At 43.0% G+C, this 16,468-nt stretch overlaps 15 non-coding genes across 15 annotated transcripts; all 15 read right to left on the bottom strand.

Moving 5' to 3' along the window:
• Positions 1-114: 114 nt before the first annotated feature.
• On the bottom strand, positions 115-278 carry LOC125783587 (U1 spliceosomal RNA). The gene has a single exon (XR_007426310.1). It is a non-coding gene; the product is annotated as a U1 spliceosomal RNA (small nuclear RNA).
• A 278-nt stretch (positions 279-556) lies between these two features.
• Positions 557-663, bottom strand: LOC125783665 (U6 spliceosomal RNA). The gene has a single exon (XR_007426385.1). It is a non-coding gene; the product is annotated as a U6 spliceosomal RNA (small nuclear RNA).
• A 558-nt stretch (positions 664-1,221) lies between these two features.
• On the bottom strand, positions 1,222-1,384 carry LOC125783591 (U1 spliceosomal RNA). Its single transcript, XR_007426314.1, has one exon. It is a non-coding gene; the product is annotated as a U1 spliceosomal RNA (small nuclear RNA).
• Positions 1,385-1,662: 278 nt separating this feature from the next.
• Positions 1,663-1,769, bottom strand: LOC125783664 (U6 spliceosomal RNA). Its single transcript, XR_007426384.1, has one exon. It is a non-coding gene; the product is annotated as a U6 spliceosomal RNA (small nuclear RNA).
• Positions 1,770-2,327: 558 nt separating this feature from the next.
• Positions 2,328-2,491, bottom strand: LOC125783588 (U1 spliceosomal RNA). The gene has a single exon (XR_007426311.1). It is a non-coding gene; the product is annotated as a U1 spliceosomal RNA (small nuclear RNA).
• A 277-nt stretch (positions 2,492-2,768) lies between these two features.
• LOC125783917 (U6 spliceosomal RNA) lies at positions 2,769-2,875 on the bottom strand. The gene has a single exon (XR_007426637.1). It is a non-coding gene; the product is annotated as a U6 spliceosomal RNA (small nuclear RNA).
• Positions 2,876-3,433: 558 nt separating this feature from the next.
• Positions 3,434-3,597, bottom strand: LOC125783534 (U1 spliceosomal RNA). Its single transcript, XR_007426257.1, has one exon. It is a non-coding gene; the product is annotated as a U1 spliceosomal RNA (small nuclear RNA).
• A 278-nt stretch (positions 3,598-3,875) lies between these two features.
• Positions 3,876-3,982, bottom strand: LOC125783663 (U6 spliceosomal RNA). The gene has a single exon (XR_007426383.1). It is a non-coding gene; the product is annotated as a U6 spliceosomal RNA (small nuclear RNA).
• Positions 3,983-4,540: 558 nt separating this feature from the next.
• On the bottom strand, positions 4,541-4,704 carry LOC125783548 (U1 spliceosomal RNA). The gene has a single exon (XR_007426271.1). It is a non-coding gene; the product is annotated as a U1 spliceosomal RNA (small nuclear RNA).
• A 278-nt stretch (positions 4,705-4,982) lies between these two features.
• LOC125783661 (U6 spliceosomal RNA) lies at positions 4,983-5,089 on the bottom strand. Its single transcript, XR_007426381.1, has one exon. It is a non-coding gene; the product is annotated as a U6 spliceosomal RNA (small nuclear RNA).
• A 559-nt stretch (positions 5,090-5,648) lies between these two features.
• LOC125783579 (U1 spliceosomal RNA) lies at positions 5,649-5,812 on the bottom strand. The gene has a single exon (XR_007426302.1). It is a non-coding gene; the product is annotated as a U1 spliceosomal RNA (small nuclear RNA).
• Positions 5,813-14,138: 8,326 nt separating this feature from the next.
• Positions 14,139-14,245, bottom strand: LOC125783931 (U6 spliceosomal RNA). Its single transcript, XR_007426651.1, has one exon. It is a non-coding gene; the product is annotated as a U6 spliceosomal RNA (small nuclear RNA).
• Positions 14,246-14,803: 558 nt separating this feature from the next.
• On the bottom strand, positions 14,804-14,967 carry LOC125783464 (U1 spliceosomal RNA). The gene has a single exon (XR_007426187.1). It is a non-coding gene; the product is annotated as a U1 spliceosomal RNA (small nuclear RNA).
• A 278-nt stretch (positions 14,968-15,245) lies between these two features.
• LOC125783660 (U6 spliceosomal RNA) lies at positions 15,246-15,352 on the bottom strand. The gene has a single exon (XR_007426380.1). It is a non-coding gene; the product is annotated as a U6 spliceosomal RNA (small nuclear RNA).
• Positions 15,353-15,910: 558 nt separating this feature from the next.
• LOC125783510 (U1 spliceosomal RNA) lies at positions 15,911-16,074 on the bottom strand. Its single transcript, XR_007426233.1, has one exon. It is a non-coding gene; the product is annotated as a U1 spliceosomal RNA (small nuclear RNA).
• Positions 16,075-16,468: the final 394 nt, after the last annotated feature.

Below are 16,468 nucleotides of genomic sequence, written 5' to 3'. Positions count from 1 at the left end.
CAAGGCACCCCCGTTTTCTACGGCAAGGAACGCCTACAGCTGCTTTCCCAACACTTTGCTCAGCCAAACACAAAGCAGCAGAAACACAACTCTACATTGGTCACAGAAGCACGTCAGGGGAGAGCGCGCACGCAGTCCCCCACTACCAGAAATTATGCGGCCGAGATTCCCACATTTGGGGAATTCGCAAAAGTCAGCACAGCCCGAGTGCAACGGCTGAGCCTCGCTCTGGGCGAACCACCTTTCTGATCATGGTATTACCCCTGCCAGGTAAGTATGAAAGTTGTTGTTTTTGGGGAATGCTCATCCTGACCGCAGCTAATGCAGGAAGAGGGTGATGGTGTAATTCTTGAGGGGAGGGGCTTGATGAGATCGTAGCCCCACCTCTCATCCTGAACTAAAGGCTCTCGCGGAGTCCTTGCGTCTAGCGACCTCTTTGACTCTGACAGGGCATTTACTTAGCAGGCCTTGTGAGCATTTCTCATGCTTTTGCAAAGCAATCTCAAGACATTACGGGGCAGATGCTGACATAGGCCGTACTTTCCGTTAGACGGAACAAAACAAGGAGCGCCTCACGGATTTGCGTGTCATCCTTTCGCAGGGGCCATGCTAATCTTCTCTGTATCGATCCAATTTTAGTATATGTGCTGCCGTAGCAAGCACGCTCCACGTGGCCCACGTCTCTCCCATATACCATTCCGCGCCTCAACAGGGTTTCTGCAAGAGGGCAGGCCTCAGAGGCTTATCAGGTGTCCTCTTGACACCTCACAGGCTGGGAGTGTCAAGCCCTCCCCACTTTGGACTCCAGTGACGCTTTTTTGTTTCACACGGGGCAGTACTTAGTATACATAGCACATTTTCTACCTTCGAACGCAGAAGAAGGTTCTTTGGATGCCAGGTGACTAAATGAAATCAAGCATGAGCTGAGAAGCAATGACTGAGCTGCATTGAAGAATGTCATAGGAAGGTGCTGGTCAGATCTATGAATTCCAAGCTTTTGGAGCTACTATTCCACTTCTTTTTTTTCACAGGAATATGCCTACTGGGAAAACATCAGCAAGTCTGACCTGAGCTTGACACTGGGGCAGATCTCCAAAGCGTGGGTCACAAGGCACCCCCGTTTTCTACGGCAAGGAACGCCTACAGCTGCTTTCCCAACACTTTGCTCAGCCAAACACAAAGCCGCAGAAACACAACTCTACATTGGTCACAGAAGCACGTCAGGGGAGACTCGCACGCAGTCCCCCACTACCAGAAATTATGCGGCCGAGATTCGCGCATTTGGGGAATTCGCAAAGGTCAGCACAGCCCGAGTGCAATGGTTGAGCCTCGCTCTGGGCGAACCACCTTTCTGATCATGGTATCAACCCTGCCAGGTAAGTATGAAAGTTGTTGTTTTTGGGGAATGCTCATCCTGACCGCAGCTAATGCAGGAAGAGGGTGATGGTGTAATTCTTGAGGGGAGGGGCTTGATGAGATCGTAGCCCCGCCTCTCATCCTGAACTAAAGGCTCTCGCGGAGTCCTTGCGTCTAGCGACCTCTTTGACTCTGACAGGGCATTTACTTAGCAGGCCTTGCGAGCATTTCTCATGCTTTTCCAAAGCAATCTCAAGACATTACGGGGCAGATGCTGACATGGGCCGTACTTTCCGTTAGACGGAACAAAACAAGGAGCGCCTCACGGATTTGCGTGTCATCCTTTCGCAGGGGCCATGCTAATCTTCTCTGTATCGATCCAATTTTAGTATATGTGCTGCCGTAGCAAGCACGCTCCACGTGGCCCACGTCTCTCCCATATACCATTCCGCGCCTCAACAGGGTTTCTGCAAGAGGGCAGGCCTCAGAGGCTTATCAGGTGTCCTCTTGACACCTCACAGGCTGGGAGTGTCAAGCCCTCCCCACTTTGGACTCCAGTGACGCTTTTTTGTTTCACACGGGGCAGTACTTAGTATACATAGCACATTTTCTACCTTCGAACGCAGAAGAAGGTTCTTTGGATGCCAGGTGACTAAATGAAATCAAGCATGAGCTGAGAAGCAATGACTGAGCTGCATTGAAGAATGTCATAGGAAGGTGCTGGTCAGATCTATGAATTCCAAGCTTTTGGAGCTACCATTCCACTTCTTTTTTTTCACAGGAATATGCCTACTGGGAAAACATCAGCAAGTCTGACCTGAGCTTGACACTGGGGCAGATCTCCAAAGCGTGGGTCACAAGGCACCCCCGTTTTCTACGGCAAGGAACGCCTACAGCTGCTTTCCCAACACTTTGCTCAGCCAAACACAAAGCCGCAGAAACACAACTCTACATTGGTCACAGAAGCACGTCAGGGGAGAGCGCGCACGCAGTCCCCCACTACCAGAAATTATGCGGCCGAGATTCCCGCATTTGGGGAATTCGCAAAGGTCAGCACAGCCCGAGTGCAATGGCTGAGCCTCGCTCTGGGCGAACCACCTTTCTGATCATGGTATCACCCCTGCCAGGTAAGATGTTAGTTGTTGTTTTTGGGGAATGCTCATCCTGACCGCAGCTAATGCAGGAAGAGGGTGATGGTGTAATTCTTGAGGGGAGGGGCTTGATGAGATCGTAGCCCCGCCTCTCATCCTGAACTAAAGGCTCTCGCGGAGTCCTTGCGTCTAGCGACCTCTTTGACTCTGACAGGGCATTTACTTAGCAGGCCTTGTGAGCATTTCTCATGCTTTTGCAAAGCAATCTCAATACATTACGGGGCAGATGCTGACATGGGCCGTACTTTCCGTTAGACGGAACAAAACAAGGAGCGCCTCACGGATTTGTGTGTCATCCTTTCGCAGGGGCCATGCTAATCTTCTCTGTATCGATCCAATTTTAGTATATGTGCTGCCGTAGCAAGCACGCTCCACGTGGCCCACGTCTCTCCCATATACCATTCCGCGCCTCAACAGGGTTTCTGCAAGAGGGCAGGCCTCAGAGGCTTATCAGGTGTCCTCTTGACACCTCACAGGCTGGGAGTGTCAAGCCCTCCCCACTTTGGACTCCAGTGACGCTTTTTTGTTTCACACGGGGCAGTACTTAATATACATAGCACATTTTCTACCTTCGAATGCAGAAGAAGGTTCTTTGGATGCCAGGTGACTAAATGAAATCAAGCATGAGCTGAGAAGCAATGACTGAGCTGCATTGAAGAATGTCATAGGAAGGTGCTGGTCAGATCTATGAATTCCAAGCTTTTGGAGCTACCATTCCACTTCTTTTTTTTCACAGGAATATGCCTACTGGGAAAACATCAGCAAGTCTGACCTGAGCTTGACACTGGGGCAGATCTCCAAAGCGTGGGTCACAAGACACCCCCGTTTTCTACGGCAAGGAACACCTACAGCTGCTTTCCCAACACTTTGCTCAGCCAAACACAAAGCCGCAGAAACACAACTCTACATTGGTCACAGAAGCACGTCAGGGGAGAGCGCGCACGCAGTCCCCCACTACCAGAAATTATGCAGTCGAGATTCCCGCATTTGGGGAATTCGCAAAGGTCAGCACAGCCCGAGTGCAATGGCTGAGACTCGCTCTGGGCGAACCACCTTTCTGATCATGGTATCACCCCTGCCAGGTAAGTATGAAAGTTGTTGTTTTTGGGGAATGCTCATCCTGACCGCAGCTAATGCAGGAAGAGGGTGATGGTGTAATTCTTGAGGGGAGGGGCTTGATGAGATCGTAGCCCCGCCTCTCATCCTGAACTAAAGGCTCTCGCGGAGTCCTTGCGTCTAGCGACCTCTTTGACTCTGACAGGGCATTTACTTAGCAGGCCTTGTGAGCATTTCTCATGCTTTTGCAAAGCAATCTCAAGACATTACGGGGCAGATGCTGACATGGGCCGTACTTTCCGTTAGACGGAACAAAACAAGGAGCGCCTCACGGATTTGCGTGTCATCCTTTCGCAGGGGCCATGCTAATCTTCTCTGTATCGATCCAATTTTAGTATATGTGCTGCCGTAGCAAGCACGCTCCACGTGGCCCACGTCTCTCCCATATACCATTCCGCGCCTCAACAGGGTTTCTGCAAGAGGGCAGGCCTCAGAGGCTTATCAGGTGTCCTCTTGACACCTCACAGGCTGGGAGTGTCAAGCCCTCCCCACTTTGGACTCCAGTGACGCTTTTTTGTTTCACACGGGGCAGTACTTAGTATACATAGCACATTTTCTACCTTCGAACGCAGAAGAAGGTTCTTTGGATGCCAGGTGACTAAATGAAATCAAGCATGAGCTGAGAAGCAATGACTGAGCTGCATTGAAGAATGTCATAGGAAGGTGCTGGTCAGATCTATGAATTCCAAGCTTTTGGAGCTACCATTCCACTTCTTTTTTTTCACAGGAATATGCCTACTGGGAAAACATCAGCAAGTCTGACCTGAGCTTGACACTGGGGCAGATCTCCAAAGCGTGGGTCACAAGGCACCCCCGTTTTCTACGGCAAGGAACGCCTACAGCTGCTTTCCCAACACTTTGCTCAGCCAAACACAAAGCCGCAGAAACACAACTCTACATTGGTCACAGAAGCACGTCAGGGGAGAGCGCGCACGCAGTCCCCCACTACCAGAAATTATGCGGCCGAGATTCCCGCATTTGGGGAATTCGCAAAGGTCAGCACAGCCCGAGTGCAATGGCTGAGCCTCGCTCTGGGCGAACCACCTTTCTGATCATGGTATCACCCCTGCCAGGTAAGTATGAAAGTTGTTATTTTTGGGGAATGCTCATCCTGACCGCAGCTAATGCAGGAAGAGGGTGATGGTGTAATTCTTGAGGGGAGGGGCTTGATGAGATCGTAGCCCCGCCTCTCATCCTGAACTAAAGGCTCTCGCGGAGTCCTTGCGTCTAGCGACCTCTTTGACTCTGACAGGGCATTTACTTAGCAGGCCTTGCGAGCATTTCTCATGCTTTTGCAAAGCAATCTCAAGACATTACGGGGCAGATGCTGACATGGGCCGTACTTTCCTTTAGACGGAACAAAACAAGGAGCGCCTCACGGATTTGCGTGTCATCCTTTCGCAGGGGCCATGCTAATCTTCTCTGTATCGATCCAATTTTAGTATATGTGCTGCCGTAGCAAGCACGCTCCACGTGGCCCACGTCTCTCCCATATACCATTCCGCGCCTCAACAGGGTTTCTGCAAGAGGGCAGGCCTCAGAGGCTTATCAGGTGTCCTCTTGACACCTCACAGGCTGGGAGTGTCAAGCCCTCCCCATTTTGGACTCCAGTGACGCTTTTTTGTTTCACACGGGGCAGTACTTAGTATACATAGCACATTTTCTACCTTCGAACGCAGAAGAAGGTTCTTTGGATGCCAGGTGACTAAATGAAATCAAGCATGAGCTGAGAAGCAATGACTGAGCTGCATTGAAGAATGTCATAGGAAGGTGCTGGTCAGATCTATGAATTCCAAGCTTTTGGAGCTACCATTCCACTTCTTTTTTTTTCACAGGAATATGCCTACTGGGAAAACATCAGCAAGTCTGACCTGAGCTTGACACTGGGGCAGATCTCCAAAGCGTGGGTCACATGGCACCACCGTTTTCTACGGCAAGGAACGCCTACAGCTGCTTTCCCAACACTTTGCTCAGCCAAACACAAAGCCGCAGAAACACAACTCTACATTGGTCACAGAAGCACGTCAGGGGAGAGCGCGCACGCAGTCCCCCACTACCAGAAATTATGCAGTCAAGATTCCCGCATTTGGGGAATTCGCAAAGGTCAGCACAGCCCGAGTGCAATGGCTGAGCCTCGCTCTGGGCGAACCACCTTTCTGATCATGGTATCACTCCTGCCAGGTAAGTATGAAAGTTGTTGGTTTTGGGGAATGCTCATCCTGACCGCAGCTAATGCAGGAAGAGGGTGATGGTGTAATTCTTGAGGGGAGGGGCTTGATGAGATCGTAGCCCCGCCTCTCATCCTGAACTAAAGGCTCTCGCGGAGTCCTTGCGTCTAGCGACCTCTTTGACTCTGACAGGGCATTTACTTAGGGTTTTTAAAGAACTTTATTGAAAAATTTTACATATTACAAAGCATCAAATACAAAAACATATACATCACAAATTACTTTTCAGAATAAGCATGTAATTACACAGTTCATAATGTTATACTTCGAAAACTACATATCAACTATCATCAATAAATTTCATAACAGTTTAAAAAGTCCCATGAAACATTATTTTTCTTTTGTCTATTATATTTTTGTCTCTGTTTTAGTTTAACTATACACTGTTTAATTACTTTATCACTATTTATATAAACATTTTCTGTGGTCATTTTACATCTAGTGATCCATAGTTGATTTACGATAGTGCATATACATAACCAATAATCAGTTATTTTTTTGCATGATTTATCTAGATTAAAAGTCCCATAAATAATGTGTTCTCTAGTTACATCAATGTCCAGTCCATAGTTTTTAAAAGCACTCCATACTTCCTTAGATCTGTCGCAGTCGATCAATAAATGACCGACTGTTTCGTTTACCGTACAGCTGGGTATTGGGCACGCTGTCGTTTTTACATTGCAGCTCCACTTCACAACTCCTCGTACGGGAAGTCTGCCCAGCGCCGCCAACCATAGTCTGTCTCTCTGCTTCCCAGGAAGCGTTTTCAGGTTCAGGAGATCTATAAGATTTTCATTTTCAGTATCAGAGCAGTTCTTAAACATGATTTTCTCGCCATACTTAAAATCAGCCACTTTTTTATATATTAATTTACTCGATTGGGTTTTCCAGTCTAGATCTAATATTTTATATTTTTCCGTAAAATCAGAGTATATTAATTTATAATAGGCAATTTTGCGTCTTTTTACGCCTTTAATTTTTTCCCAATCCATTTTGTTTCCGATCCATTTTGATCCTTTTTCAATATTTTCATTTACATGTTTACAGTAGCTGATTTTAAGTTTGTCGCCAATCTCAAAAGCACCTAAGCCACCATTTTCTTTACTTTTGTACACAAAGATTCTTTTTGTCACTTCTCTGTTGTTTCCCCATAGAGTTTTAATACACAATTTATTTAAAGCTGTAATTGTTTTTTCGGGTGGAGGGAAAATGATAGATAAAAACATTAGTTTAGATAAAATAAACATTTTTATTAATTCTATTTTTTCTATATATGATATATTCCAATTTGAGAATTTGTTTGCTTCCTCTGAAATTTCTGTTAATTTCTTGGACCAATTATTTTCTACACAATTAACATTATTTATGTAAATTCCCAGTATTTTAATCTCTTTTTTTAAATCAATGTTTATATTTTCGTTCTCCCTATCATCACCAATCCACACAGCTTCTGTCTTAGACTGATTTAAACTTGCACCTGATGTTCGTTCATATGTTTTAAAATGTTCAAACACAGTATTAAGTTCATCTTGGTTCTTAATAAAAATTGTTATATCATCTGCAAAAGCAGAAACTACATATTTATTAAGCTCACTGTTTACATAAACTCCTGTTAGTTTTTCCTCTTTCTTTAATGATGTTAATAACGGGTTAATAGCAAGCACATAGAGTGCTGCACTTAGAGGACAGCCTTGTTTTACTCCTCTACAAATGTCTATTTTTTCAGTTAATTTTCCGTTTACTTTTACCTGTACTGTTGATTTTAGATATAAAAGTTTAATCATTTTAATAAAAACATCAGGGAAATTATATCTCTCCAAGACTGCCCACAGGTACTCTAGAATCGAAAGCTTTTTTTTGATCTAAAGCTAAGATGTAAAAACCTGATTCATTTAGATGTTTATTTGTGATCAACTCTCTGATAATACAGAGGTTATCCCACATGCTTCTACCCTTGATTCCACACGTTTGTTCTTCGTTAATTATTTTATCTAAAATCTTTTCTAGCCTATTCATTAAAACCTTTGCAAAAATTTTATATTCGATATTCATTAATGTAACTTGTCTCCAGTTGTTTAGTTCGTATTCATCTCCTTTTTTATATAATAAATTAATTATCCCTTCATAAAATTCATCATGCATGTTGTTTTGTTTAATCCCTTCGTTTAGGACTGCGCACATTAAATCAGAGAGTTCTTTGTTAAAACACATATATAGTTCGGCTGGAAAACCATCCGGCCCCGGTGCTTTCCCTCTATTTAGCTGTGTAATTGCTCTTTCTATTTCACCTTTCTGAATTTCTCCTTTAATAAACTCAAAATCTGCATCATTGCACGGTGTAATATTATCTAAAAAAGTTGTCATCAGAGTATTATCTATATTAATTTCAGTATACATATGTTTAAATTGTTTTACTATTTCATTTTGTTTATCTAATTCATCATATACTACTAAATTATCCTCTGTTCGTATTCCTTTAACTAGTTTTGTTTCCTGTTGTTTTTTATATTTTTTAATTAAATTAGGTACGTTTGTTATACCACCTTTTACATCATCATATCCACAAATAATTTTTAAGCTATTTTGAAATTCATTTGTTACGCCCTCGCTATGTTTTCTGGTGTCTTCCCCGTTTCCTAGTGTGTTTCTCTTGTACTTTTCCATTACGTGTGTCTAATTTGTAACTCCGCCCCTTCCCAGGTGTTCTGTGTTTCATGTTTAGTATAAATAGTACTTGTTAATCTATGTTTGCTGTCGGTCTTTGCACCTTCCCCTGTTGTTTTGTCTTGCCACTTTTCTTGTAGTTATCGCCACGTTCCACAGTTCTTTGTTTAGTAGTTATTCTCTGTTTATTTCTCTGGTTGGTTTTCTTGTTTATTTCTTATTTATATTTACGTTTATTTCCTAGTCACGTTATTTCTTTGTTTTGTATATATTCTTGTAATTATCCTTGTATATATATCCCTAGCCCTGTTTTGTACTTGTCTGTTTAGTTTAGCTCTTTGTTTGTTTTCCCTGTTTGTTTATGTACATATATTTATTCGTTATTCCCTTGTTTGTTTATTTGTTTATTTACCTATTATTTATTAAAAGTCTTATGTCTTACCCGCTTAAACGTCCGCCTCCCGTCTCATCACCCGTTACATCATTATTATATTCTATTAATTTATTCTGCATTTCTTCTAAGATAATTTCTTCTTCTATTGTTCTATTTCGTTTTCTTTTTAAATCTACATATTTTATAGTTGAATCATTATATATATTATTTTTTTCCTGATTAAATTTTTTACTCTGAATAATCATTACTCTTTTAATCCGATTTTTTAATATACCCCATAGTTCCTTATGAGAGGAAACTAAACAATCTAGATTTTTAACTCTCTCAATTTCCTCTTTCACTAATGCAACAAAACTATCATTTTTTAGCCAGGATGTATTAAGTTTCCATGAGTTTCTTTGTGTTTCTTTAGTATTAAAAATTTTACAACTGACAACTAAATGATCAGAATTTATTATTACATTTGTTTTATATTCTTTGATTTCATTTTGTTTTGATACATAGATACGGTCAATTCTAGTTTTAGTTTTATGATCGAACCTAGTAAAGCCAAAATCATTTGGGTATAAAATTCTAAAAGCATCCTTAACCCCAAAATCCTCACATACTTCTTTTAATATTTTGCCTTCTTTACTTAATTTAAAAGTTGTAGAGGCTTCTCTGTCTTTTTCATCAGTTACAGTATTAAAATCTCCTGCCATGATTATATTTTGGCCACTACATAAAAGTTCTGGGAGTTTTTTAAATAACTGTATTTTTTTTTATCTATCAGATGAGGTGTACACATTAATTAATCGCATTTTATTTTCTTTTAACTTACAATCTATAACAAGGAGTCTACCAGGTATAATATCCCTTTTTTTTATAATTTCTACTTCTCTAGTATTAAAAAATACCCCTACTCCATCTGCTGTATCTGTTCCAATAGAGATTACTGCTGTACCCATTTTCCAAAAATCTTGAACTTCTTTAATATGCTCTAAATGATTTAATCTAAGTTCTTGTAAGAACAGAATATCAGCATTTAGGGCTGCTAGTTTATTTAATTTATCTTTTCTATTTTTAATTAGCTGGATACCCCTTACATTAGATGTAACAATTTTAAAAGGGTAACACATTTAAAAATAGATATAAAAGTATATATGTATTTTACCTGTTTTAACATTCCCCATTATTTTCACAATAAGTTCTTGCATAATCATTTTACCATAATTTAAATTATTCAATTTTCTGCCTCTCTTATTACAGATAAGCATTTTAAAATAGCTCCTCATGGAGATCAGAGATAAAAGATTTTACTTATCCCTTGTTTTTTTCATTGTGGTTTCCTGAGGAGATATCGTCCTTTTTTTAGGATTTGATGATGCCCGTTGTAGCGGCTCAGTGGTGTAATACCTGGTGCTAATTGAGATGTTGAAATATTTTTTTATTGGGCGCCAGTTATTAAATTAATTTAATTAGATTAATTAATTAATTAATTAATTAATTAATCAAATTAATTAATAACACAAGACATCTCAGGGTGTGGTTTCTACAGGTGACAGAAATTTTCATAACCAAGTTATCCAGAAAAACACACTGAAATGACAGGTTTTGTAAAATAAAAGTATTTATTAAATCACACAGATATGAGTAAATAATTCATTAAAAAGTCATAATGTAGCCATTATATATCAAATCATAGTGTAGAATAATAAATGAGAAATAAAAGAACAAACACGTTATAATGCTGATATGAAAGGAATAAAGATTAATAGAACTATTAAGTGAATATTTCTAAATAAGGGTCTAAGGCATTTTAAGTCTACGAAACCAGTTCTTATTTCCAACCAAGCAACTCAAAATGAGTCATCTATACTAAAGACGCTCTATTAAAGACCCGACCCAGACCATGACCAACAGACACCATCTGCCGAAAGATTAAAACCCAGCTCTGCCTTACTCTGAGGTGTTGAAGTGGGCCTCGGTGACGTCCGTCTGTGTTGGTCGTCTGCTGCTTCACCCCGAAAAAGGATCACGTGAGCCTGTCTGAAGGGTGGTTTGACTTCCTGTGTCAGCACGGAGCCCCATTAGAACCCACAGGGTAAATCCCTTCACTCTCAGCTGGCTTGCTGGTGGCCTCCGGACCGCAGGTTTCTGGGTTGGATCTGGCGGATCTCCTTTTCAGCTGTACTTTAGCTAAACTTAGATGGAATAATGCTTGGCTTCGTAGATTGTAAAATAACCTTAGATATTTTAACTAGGATAGCTAATATTAATATACTTGAAGATTAAATGCACTAGTCTAAGAAAACTAACTTAAGATGACTAAACTAACAGTCTATCCTTTCTCCATCTCTGGGCTCCCTAACCTCTCTCCTCTAACTGTTTTCCTCAACTCATCTTCTCCAACTCCTTCTCCCACTGCTTCTCCTCCAACTGCTCTGACCTGAACTCCCAAAACTCAACTGGAAACTCTAAACTGTGTCTGCCCAGTTTAACTATTAGTCTCTGTGGCCTGTTTGGCCCCTGAGCTATGATTGGCCCTGTGGCCCAAATGTCTGTGTTTTGATTGGTCTAGGAGCAATTTCAAACTTTGGTGGGGATTCACAAAGGGCCATAAACCCCCCCTCGCTCACATGGTCAGCATGCATCAGCTAGTGGTCTATTTTTCTAATAGACCCAACCAAAAGAAAACTCAACTAAACAGTGGATCAAAATACATTTTTCAGCATATCAGTTTGTGATGATAAATTCAGGAAACAACAATCTTACAATTGAATCACAATAAATGTAATATATATATATTGCCCACAAACAGTTTTGTAATACTCAAGATAATCTTAGAAATACAATGATGGATGGTACTCTGTCAGAAAGAGATCAAGAGTCATGATATTATTTAAACCCAATTAAATCACTTAAAAGAAAATACATGGTTAAACCACTGATAACCAAATAAAGCTAAATTATCAAATGCTAGTTAAACCTTGTTGATTCAGACTTGAATGTGTAGGAAAATTTAAATCAGGACACATCCAGACACATATACCATATACCAGACACATATACCATTATTTAGTAAACATTCTATAAAACACCTTTTTTATATAGTCAATTTATATGTATTTTAAGCAAAATCTTCTTAGTGAGAAATTTCTCCCCTCTGCTGAGTTTAGATAAGCGGTTGGCATCGGAATTTACGATGGTGGGGGAAGGAGTTCTTTCTGCACCCCACAGAATTTGAGCCTGCAATGTTGAAAAGGGAATCCCAAGCTTAGAACATTTCTCTTAATTTCATTAATCTTATTTCTAAGTGATTGCAGAAATAACTAGGCACAAACCCCTAAATTGGTACAACATTTGGTGAATTAACAATTTCCAAGGCATTAATTAAGTTTTGACACTCTCTTAAGTCCGCAGTCCCGTCCTAGTGATGGTGTTGCAAATGTTCCAAATGTTTACATTAACTCCGAGGTTTATGACTTGGAGGAATGTAAACAGAATTTTACCCTAAACTCGCATTTAGGGCTCTCGAGCGAGGCTGAGTGAAGAAATAGTCAGTAAATGTCATTTTGAAATTTAAGGTTGTTTGAAAAAGATTACTCCAAGGTTTTTTTAGAGTGTTCTTCTGGGGTGATTGTAAAGTTAGAACATTCCTTTTAGACCATAAGATGGGGGTAGTGTGTGTGTGTGTCCAAGCCATGAAGAAATCCTCTGGTTAATCCACTACACCGTCTTTCAGGGCATGCAGAGTCGGGCAGCTCTGTGTCTCTGGTCAGCGAGGTCTGGGGTTCCACTGCAGGTGCAGTGCAGGTGTCCGAGGCTCTCTGCTCCACATCTAGATCGACGTCTTCACCGCTGCTGCTGCTGCTGCCGCTGCTGCTGCTGCTGCTGCTGCCACTGCCGCTGTGACTGCCGTCATTTTCTTCCTCCTCCATGTCGGATCCCTCTGAAGAGATTTCTTCAATTGTCTCAGTTTCAGGTCTTTTTTGAGTTTGGATTGAAAGTGGTACATGAGACTTTATTGGGGGTCGATGTTTGACTTGAAGTGATGCTTGGGTTGGAACCTGAGATTGGGCTGATGTTTGAGGTGGTGCCTGGACTTGTGATGGTTTTACAATCTTGACCTCTTTGTTCGCTGACAGTTCTTTCCCAGCATTTGATGTAGATGCTGTGGTATTAGAGCTAGCTTGCATTGTGGGTGTGTCATAGATCTGGTTGGAGGTTTGTGCTGCTGATCTTCTGACTTTGACCTGGTTACTGTAGGACTTGGGACACGAGAAAAAGGAGTGACCCTGTTCACCACACAGGCCACACACTTCATCATTTGCACACACTTTTCCTTTGTGTCCCAGCTGCCCACATTTCCAGCATTTAACCTGGTCGCAGTCTTTGACTTGATGTTCTGTAGAGCTGCATATATAGCACTTCTGGATCTGTCCAGTGTAGGAGATCTTCCCAGTGTACGGGCCCATAGCGATGGTATTAGGTATTTGAGTGAGCTCACCATTGGAATTCCGTCTCAACTTCACTTTATACCTCCGTACACCGTACCACATCCCGAACTGATCCAGCAGCTTTTCAGCAGGTTGAAGTAGCACACAGTAGCGAGATAGGTAATGATCCACATCTTCATCAGCCACTCTCCCCGTCCAGAACTTTACCACAATGTTCACTACATCTTGTGGAACAGAGGACACCACCTCCCAATCCTTCCAAAAGTTGTCTTCAGCCCATACTTGAAAATGTAAAATAAAACTTCGGAGTACTTTTTCTTGGTGGAAAACTATTTCAAACTCCCTTCTGTTCTGAAGTGCTATGAAGGAGTATATGTCTGATGCATGGAACCAACTTCTCTGCATAAGTTGTGCACCAACAGTACTCCTATTTGGTGGTTCCTCTTGGCCAGTATATTTTAAACGAGCCCAAAATCGTCCAAACTGCTGGCCACCCGAAGGGGCCATTTAAAAAAAAAAAAAAAGCTCTCCTTTATTACAGCTTTAAAGGAGCAGCCAGATAGACACTGTATAATAATGTAGCTGCAAAACCGCGAGGTTTTGTAGCAGAGCACCCGTTTTCAGCCTAATTTCACGGAGCAGATTACTCAGGCATCCTGCTCGTCTTCGAGTTAGACTGAAGAAGCATTTACTTAGCAGGCCTTGCGAGCATTTCTCATGCTTTTGCAAAGCAATCTCAAGACATTACGGGGCAGATGCTGACATGGGCCGTACTTTCCGTTAGACGGAACAAAACAAGGAGCGCCTCACGGATTTGCTTGTCATCCTTTCGCAGGGGCCATGCTAATCTTCTCTGTATCGATCCAATTTTAGTATATGTGCTGCCGTAGCAAGCACGCTCCACGTGGCCCACGTCTCTCCCATATACCATTCCGCGCCTCAACAGGGTTTCTGCAAGAGGGCAGGCCTCAGAGGCTTATCAGGTGTCCTCTTGACACCTCACAGGCTGGGAGTGTCAAGCCCTCCCCACTTTGGACTCCAGTGACGCTTTTTTGTTTCACACGGGGCAGTACTTAGTATACATAGCACATTTTCTACCTTCGAACGCAGAAGAAGGTTCTTTGGATGCCAGGTGACTAAATGAAATCAAGCATGAGCTGAGAAGCAATGACTGAGCTGCATTGAAGAATGTCATAGGAAGGTGCTGGTCAGATCTATGAATTCCAAGCTTTTGGAGCTACCATTCCACTTCTTTTTTTTCACAGGAATATGCCTACTGGGAAAACATCAGCAAGTCTGACCTGAGCTTGACACTGGGGCAGATCTCCAAAGCGTGGGTCACAAGGCACCCCCGTTTTCTACGGCAAGGAACGCCTACAGCTGCTTTCCCAACACTTTGCTCAGCCAAACACAAAGCCGCAGAAACACAACTCTACATTGGTCACAGAAGCACGTCAAGGGAGAGCGCGCACGCAGTCCCCCACTACCAGAAATTATGCAGTCGAGATTCCCACATTTGGGGAATTCGCAAAGGTCAGCACAGCCCGAGTGCAATGGCTGAGCCTCGCTCTGGGCGAACCACCTTTCTGATCATGGTATCACCCCTGCCAGGTAAGTATGAAAGTTGTTGTTTTTGGGGAATGCTCATCCTGACCGCAGCTAATACAGGAAGAGGGTGATGGTGTAATTCTTGAGGGGAGGGGCTTGATGAGATCGTAGCCCCGCCTCTCATCCTGAACTAAAGGCTCTCGCGGAGTCCTTGCGTCTAGCGACCTCTTTGACTCTGACAGGGCATTTACTTAGCAGGCCTTGCGAGCATTTCTCATGCTTTTGCAAAGCAATCTCAAGACATTACGGGGCAGATGCTGACATGGGCCGTACTTTCCGTTAGACGGAACAAAACAAGGAGCGCCTCACGGATTTGCGTGTCATCCTTTCGCAGGGGCCATGCTAATCTTCTCTGTATCGATCCAATTTTAGTATATGTGCTGCCGTAGCAAGCACGCTCCACGTGGCCCACGTCTCTCCCATATACCATTCCGCGCCTCAACAGGGTTTCTGCAAGAGGGCAGGCCTCAGAGGCTTATCAGGTGTCCTCTTGACACCTCACAGGCTGGGAGTGTCAAGCCCTCCCCACTTTGGACTCCAGTGACGCTTTTTTGTTTCACACGGGGCAGTACTTAGTATACATAGCACATTTTCTACCTTCGAACGCAGAAGAAGGTTCTTTGGATGCCAGGTGACTAAATGAAATCAAGCATGAGCTGAGAAGCAATGACTGAGCTGCATTGAAGAATGTCATAGGAAGGTGCTGGTCAGATCTATGAATTCCAAGCTTTTGGAGCTACCATTCCCCTTTTTTTTTTTCACAGGAATATGCCTACTGGGAAAACATCAGCAAGTCTGACCTGAGCTTGACACTGGGGCAGATCTCCAAAGCGTGGGTCACAAGGCACCCCCGTTTTCTACGGCAAGGAACGCCTACAGCTGCTTTCCCAACACTTTGCTCAGCCAAACACAAAGCCACAGAAACACAACTCTACATTGGTCACAGAAGCACGTCAGGGGAGAGCGCGCACGCAGTCCCCCACTACCAGAAATTATGCAGTCGAGATTCCCGCATTTGGGGAATTCGCAAAGGTCAGCACAGCCCGAGTGCAATGGCTGAGCCTCGCTCTGGGCGAACCACCTTTCTGATCAAGGTATCACCCCTGCCAGGTAAGTATGAAAGTTGTTGTTTTTGGGGAATGCTCATCCTGACCGCAGCTAATGCAGGAAGAGGGTGATGGTGTAATTCTTGAGGGGAGGGGCTTGATGAGATCGTAGCCCCGCCTCTCATCCTGAACTAAAGGCTCTAGCGGAGTCCTTGCGAGCATTTCTCATGCTGTTGCAAAGCAATCTCAAGACATTACGGGGCAGATGCTGACATGGGCCGTACTTTCCGTTAGACGGCACAAAACAAGGAGCGCCTCACGGATTTGCGTGTCATCCTTTCGCCTAAGACTGCTGAATGTTAGAGTTCGCGCCGACCAATCACAGCTCTCCAACTCCCGCTTTTTAGAAATTTTAGAAAATCAGAATCAGCCAATTGCGACAACGCATTGGGCGTCTCCCCCAATC

This window comes from Astyanax mexicanus, chromosome 18, assembly GCF_023375975.1.
Source record: "Astyanax mexicanus isolate ESR-SI-001 chromosome 18, AstMex3_surface, whole genome shotgun sequence".
Classification (NCBI taxonomy): Eukaryota; Metazoa; Chordata; class Actinopteri; order Characiformes; family Acestrorhamphidae; genus Astyanax; species Astyanax mexicanus.
The sequence above is the reverse complement of the archived record's forward strand: the minus strand, read 5'-3'. Positions and strand labels throughout refer to the sequence as shown.